This window comes from Saccostrea cucullata, unplaced genomic scaffold (assembly GCF_032062105.1).
Source record: "Saccostrea cucullata isolate Sc308-1 unplaced genomic scaffold, CSIRO_AGI_Scuc_v1 ctg17599, whole genome shotgun sequence".
Taxonomy (NCBI): Eukaryota; Metazoa; Mollusca; class Bivalvia; order Ostreida; family Ostreidae; genus Saccostrea; species Saccostrea cuccullata.
Window position 1 is genome coordinate 1 of NW_026930187.1, and position 6,545 is coordinate 6,545.

The window sequence follows — 6,545 nt, forward strand, 5'->3', positions numbered from 1 at the left end:
CTTAATGTTACATGTTGTACATTTAAATGATTTTAAGATAAAAAAAAAGACATTTTTGTTAGGCATTTGTCACACCTAAAAATACATTTTCATGCACATTACTTAATATTATATGTAGTACGTTTAAAATGATATTAAGAAAAAGACATTTTTGTCAGGCATTTGTCACACCTAAAAATACATTTTCATGAACATAACTTTATGTTACATGTAGTACATTTAAATGATTTCAAGATAAAAAAAATTGTCAGGCATTTTTCACACCTAAAAATACATTTTCATGCACATTACTAAATTTTACATGTAATTCAAGTAAGTAAAATCAAAATACGCTTTACAATGCCAAGAAAAAGGCAATGTTGTTTGGTAGTTATCAAAATTATTCAACACATGCATATTACTTACTGTTTACAAATTTGTTGTCAATGATATCGGCTTCAAAAGAAATAGGTAGAAGACCGAATATCTGCTCCAAGAAGTCATCATTAGATGCAAGATTAATTTCTTGCTTAATGATGTTAGACAGTGTTCCTTTCCAAATGGTTATCTTTTGGTTAGTTTTTTTACAGGTGCTGTACAGTAACTGAACTCTACAGGATTTTTTCTCTTGCTCTTCTTCCCTTCCACATGTCGGACATTTGTTATTTACCGATTTTTTGTCATAGCATCCTAGAATAAATGAGGATAAGAACATATGAAGTACATGTACTAATACATCATTTGTAAGAGACTTGGTGTTGTGGCCATTTTTAGATTAAACCCATCTCACCAAAAAGAGTTGCTTGTGAAAATAAAGGATAATTCTCTGATGGGGAATTTCTTGAACCTCAGCCTCCTTAACCAGGCCCCATGATCATTAAAGAAACTTTAAATCAAGTCAAATTTTCTATTGTCTTTAAAATGTTTATAAATTACTGAATTATTCAAAAAATTTCAAACAACAGTAAATAAAAATGCTCCACCAAAGAAATTTACAAAATTTTGATTATTGTCCAAATAATTTCAGACTGAATTTTACATTGAAGTCTATGGGCATCGCGTGCTTTTATAAGATATCGTAAAAAGTAATTTGAATTTCAAATGAATCTCTTGGTGAAAATATGCATAAAATCTCTCTTTATTGAAATATGAAATAACATGAATTATTTGCTGATTTTTTTTTTCTTCTTTAGATGAAGGGCAGATAACTCTTCAAAATCTTTTAATGTGGAAAATGAGGGTATCCTTACATGTTATCAGTCTTGTGAATTTGGTTCATGCCACTTTTATCGTTATGTAGTATTAATCCGAATTTCACTAGTGTAAGGAGGCTGGGAGGTCAACAAATATTTACAAATTAACCACCAGATTTAACTTATTTTTTTTTAAATACCGTATCTTAGGTTGTCAACTATCATTTGGCAAAGAAAAAAAATCCTAAATTTTTGTTTTAAAATTTGATCATTCTTATATATCTTTGCATGGAGCTCTTCTTTTAAAGGAGATGGAAATAGTTTGAAAATGGCTGCAACCCCCAGCCTCTTTAAAATTATTCAAAATTCCTTCATAATACATCGAATACCTTAAGTACAACATGAAGTTTTGATTTTTGACTTGAGATACTTTACGATCCTGGGGCCAGGACATTAATTCAATTGTAGTTGTTTTTGACAATGTTCTTTTTTTTTTGGAGAGGGATGTATTAAAGGAAAAAAATCAGGAAAACTTGAATAGTATTTTCCCTATATTTTTCTGTATCTTGAATGAAAGTAAGAGAAGTCTTTAATACATTAAATGTACAAGATTTAGCTTAAAAAATTGTCTTGCTTGATAATGTTTGTTTCCAAATCTGAGTAAATGTACCTCTGGATGGACAGCAGTGATAAACATCAAAATCCATTATGTCTGTAACTTGGATTTTAATGCCTTTTTTACCACACCTGTCATCTGGGAGAAAGTCATCATCCATTATGTCTGTTGGAGCAATGGAAATACCTTCAACGTCTTGGAACTGTAAAAGAAATCACTTCTGATGATTAAAGGTCATAAATCCTCTGCTCACTCATCAAAAATGTTTCTTTAATTTTTATGATTTTCCAAATGAAATGTATATGCTGAAAAAAATACAAACTTTTATACCATGGCTTGCTGGGCAAAATTTGACAAAAATGCACTTCTACTTGACAACTTTATAAAGGAATAATAGACATTTGTGTCATTAAGAGTTATCTCTCTTATCAGAGTATCAATGTACCTTAAAACAAGAAATTGTGAGCCAATTCTCAATAGTACTTCCCCCCGCTGAGATGTGAATACTTGTTATTTAAGAGGAAGTTAACATTAGATAAGCAGAAAAAAAAGTTGCAAAAGTGGATTTTAATTGAGAAACAATTGAAAGATTAAGGGTCTGGTGAACTAAGAATTTTAAGTAAAACATATTTTCAAAAAATACAAAATGGGATTAAAAAAATAGTTTTTCTTCTTAAAATAAAATTTGTAAAGATGTTATTAGCAAACTTCTGCAGTGAATGTTTAAATCATTTGAACGTGCTCTGCAAGATGTGGCACGTGATGATGTAAGTTGCTGCTTTCCCATGTAAGTTTTCCGGTACAGGCCACTTATTTCAACGCCATCATCCACTTCAAAATTCATCTCAGCATTGTCCCCAAATAAGCAAACTTTTGCAGTTCCAGATGGGTCTTTAATGTTGAGTAATCTTACGGCCGAATTTTCTCGTCTTTACTTTACTGGTGATGCCTGCAAAATATATCAGAATGATTGAGGTGCCTTACCGGTACAATTAATTTTGTTAATTCTGTACAAGTCAAATTTGTAAAGTTGATGTTCTGTGCCATTCCACTTCTAAATTAAATTATCTAACCAATTAACATATTGCCAATAGTAACTTAGTAACCTTTTTAAAAATTTTGATACTTATGACTAAAATTAATAAAAGACTGATATATATTTGTGGATATATTTTACATGTTTGATATGTTTAAGTTATACCTGCACAATTTTTCTCGTCATTGTTGACCTTTCGTCAGATAAAGTTGCGTCGTTCAGTTTTCTCTTTACCCCTGTTACTGGTTGTTCCTCGGGTAAGAGTGGAATTTGTTTTACCATTTGTTCAGGACATCAGCTCGAGAAGTAAATGCTATCAAACTGCTAGCAACAATCCAGTATTTGTTTTGAACTTTGTTGACAGCGTTAATAAATTTATAAGATCTTCCGACAGAAATATGTTGAGCTTGTGTTTCTGGTAAACTCTTAAACTATAAAACTTAGTTCTATCTGCACAGACCAAGTTGAAAAATATCATCTGGACACCATTATTTGTGTACTGTTGAAGCTCTTAAGCCTTTTTTAGAACTGTGTTAAATAAACAGTGACACATGTTTACTGATAAACAGATTTGAAATGAAATTTTCTATTCTTCTTTAAGAATATACATAAAGATATTGCATCATATATATATATATGGAAATGAATATATATATATATATATATATATATATATATATATCAAGAGAAATATATATATATATATATATATATATATATATATATATATATACTTTTATTAACACATTTATGTTATTGGTACTAAAGAAAGAACAAGAATCTGAGAAAATATAGGTTGTCAAAGGTTAGAATTTCAAGCACACATGAAACTGGAAATTCAATAAAAGTTCACTGCAATTTTTAACTATAGGGAAAAGAATTTACTTTCTTTAATTAAATTTACGTAAACCATCATATTCTTCAAGAACTTTATCGTAAGGCAAAACTACTTTTGGGTCAAAAAAAATTATTCCAAGACCATTCAAACACTTCACTCTACTTAAAGCTACATAAGCCATTCCTCGTTCAAATACATCTGGTCCAATATCAACACAGATTTTGTCCAGTGACATTCCTTGAACCCTATGTATAGTGCATGCAAAACACAAAATGATTGGAAATTGCACTCTTATCATGTGTCGACCATGGATGATAAATTGATGCTGTAATTGTTCAATTGGTATTGGTCCTTTTTGAGAGTTGTTCTGTAGCATTGCTATGATTAATACATGTGGTAATCTGATTATCAAAAAGCACATTTACTGATACAATTTTGCCACTTCGAGATCTAGTGAAAGATTCTACATAGCCCATGTCACCATTGACCAAAACATTTTGTGTATTAAGATTCCTGATCAACATGACTCTTAAATTAATGGAAAGTTTAACACATGATGGTAAACCAGCAGCAGCATTGTCATCTTGTGGTATGAAAAAAATAGTATAATCATTTCCTGCATTTGGATCGTTTGATGCAAAGTAGTGGGTTGCATGCAATGTTTCTATATTGTTACTCAGCAAATTTTGCCTAAATTCATTGTAAGAATTTACCTTTGCTCCAGTTGGAAAAAATCTCAAAGCAGTCTCACATCCACTTGCATTAGGATTGATTAATCTTTTTTTTTAATAAAGAGATATCACTATTTTTCAACATTCCAACTCTAGCTCTATTTAACAAAGAAGCATAAAGATTGTCATTTCGTTGACACATGTTTTCCTTCAGAAAAATTGGCTTAAATAATTCCCACAATATAGAGTTTTCAAATACAAAAGATGCTTTCACAGGTCGGAGCTGAAAAAAAAAATCACCAATAGCTATTACATTTAATCCCCCAAAGTGTAATTCACATTGTTTAATATCACTTAATCTTCTACTGATATAAGTGAGCATAGTGCTACTGACCATACTAATTTCATCTATAATTAGTGTATGGACATACGAGGGTTGTCCAAATTTTTAACTGGACAATGACAAAAGGGTGAAAATAAATATATTCTCCATAATTAGATACTGGAATCTTAAATGCAGAATATATCGTTTGATCTACAATGACATTAGCAGCAGTACCAGTAGGTGCACAAACCAAAACAGGTTTAGCCCCAGGAATGCGAGATGTGTAAAGTTCTAAAAATGCGATTATTACTTTCAATAAAAAAAGATTTACCAGTGCCGGCACCACCAGTTATAAATAAATGAAATGATTTTTTCTGATTTGCTTGAAAATGATTTTTAATCATATTAAGAGAAAATAATTGAGTCTCTGACAACTTACTAACACATGCTTCATAGTCCGCAAATGACATTGAGCACTGTAAAGAATGCATATGCAATTGTTCTTGTGAAGTAAATGGTAAATATGATGTAGCTGAGCTATCAGTTTGTGTAACATGCGAGGCTTCACTTATTTCATATGAACACAAACTTTCAAAAGACTGCATTCTAGTACTATTTTCTTGCAGGTGAAAATCAATTTGGCTGTTTTTTAGTTCCTGTTCACACATACGATTTTTTCAACAGTGTGTATAAATTTATACGACGTAATTAACATAAAAAAGTTTCTATTCATTTTTTCACTGGGCTGTTCACATGGGTATAAACTTTTTCAAAAGTGTGATTGTTTTGAATTTCAAAAATTAAATAAATAATAAATAGATGCTAGCACTTCGAATTGCGTTACGCCATGAACATGTGTTAGCAAGAAATGCTTCTTTAGCAAAAATGTTAAGTTTCATCAATAAAAAATCAAATCAGTAACTTATTTTTTCATGAGAAATATTTTGATATTTTAGAACCATTTATTTTCAAAAACGATTGAGGAAGTAACATTAGTAGTAAACTGTAATAGTTTCACTATATGTTTTCCATTACAACCCTCGTACATATGGCAAGTTTGTAAATCTTGATAATGTTTGGATTTTTTAGATACTGGAATCTTAAATGCAGTATATATCGTTTGATCTACAATGACATTGAAGTGTAGGTTCACAAACCAAAACTTGCATTTGTGTGTAAAGTTTCTCGATTATTACTTTCAATAAAAAGGGTTGCACCACCAGTTAATGTATAAATAAATGAAATGATTTTTTTCAAATTGAAAATATGATTGCTTAATCAATATTGAAGAGACAATAATTGAGTTCTGACAATAATCAACATATTGGCAAATGACAATGAAATATAAAGTGCTATTATTGTTCTTGTGAAGTAAATGGTAAATATGATGTAGCAAAGCTATTTCAGTTTGTGTAACTCTGCGACACTTCATTTATTTTAAGAACACAAACTTTCAAAATCTTTTTTCTTGCAAGTGAAAATCAATCTGGTATTTATTTGTATACGACACTTAAAAGTTTATTTATTAAAAGTTTTTATTTTCACATAAAAAGCGGCAGAAACATCAAAAAGATGTGTGAAGAAATGTTTAAATCACGAGTCAATCCCTTTTCATCTCGATGAGGAGGTAACATTAGTAGTAAACTGTAATAGTAATCATCACTGTGGAGTGGCAAGTTTGTAAATCTTATGTTTGGATTTTTGGGGGGTCTAAAGTATATATCATACTTTTGAATGTAACACACAAACCAATTTGTGCAAATTGAAAATATGACATTTTCAATACTTGAAGGCCTATTCTGATAATAATCAACAAATTGGAATGAAATATTGTTTATTAATACATTGATCTCTTAAGAATCAAATTGCCTAATGTATTTAAATTTA

General features: G+C 30.1%; 1 pseudogene; it reads right to left on the bottom strand.

Annotated features, from left to right (window-relative positions):
• Window positions 1-397: 397 nt before the first annotated feature.
• Window positions 398-3,106, bottom strand: LOC134283191 (uncharacterized; annotated as a pseudogene).
• Between the last annotated feature and the right edge of the window lie 3,439 nt (window positions 3,107-6,545).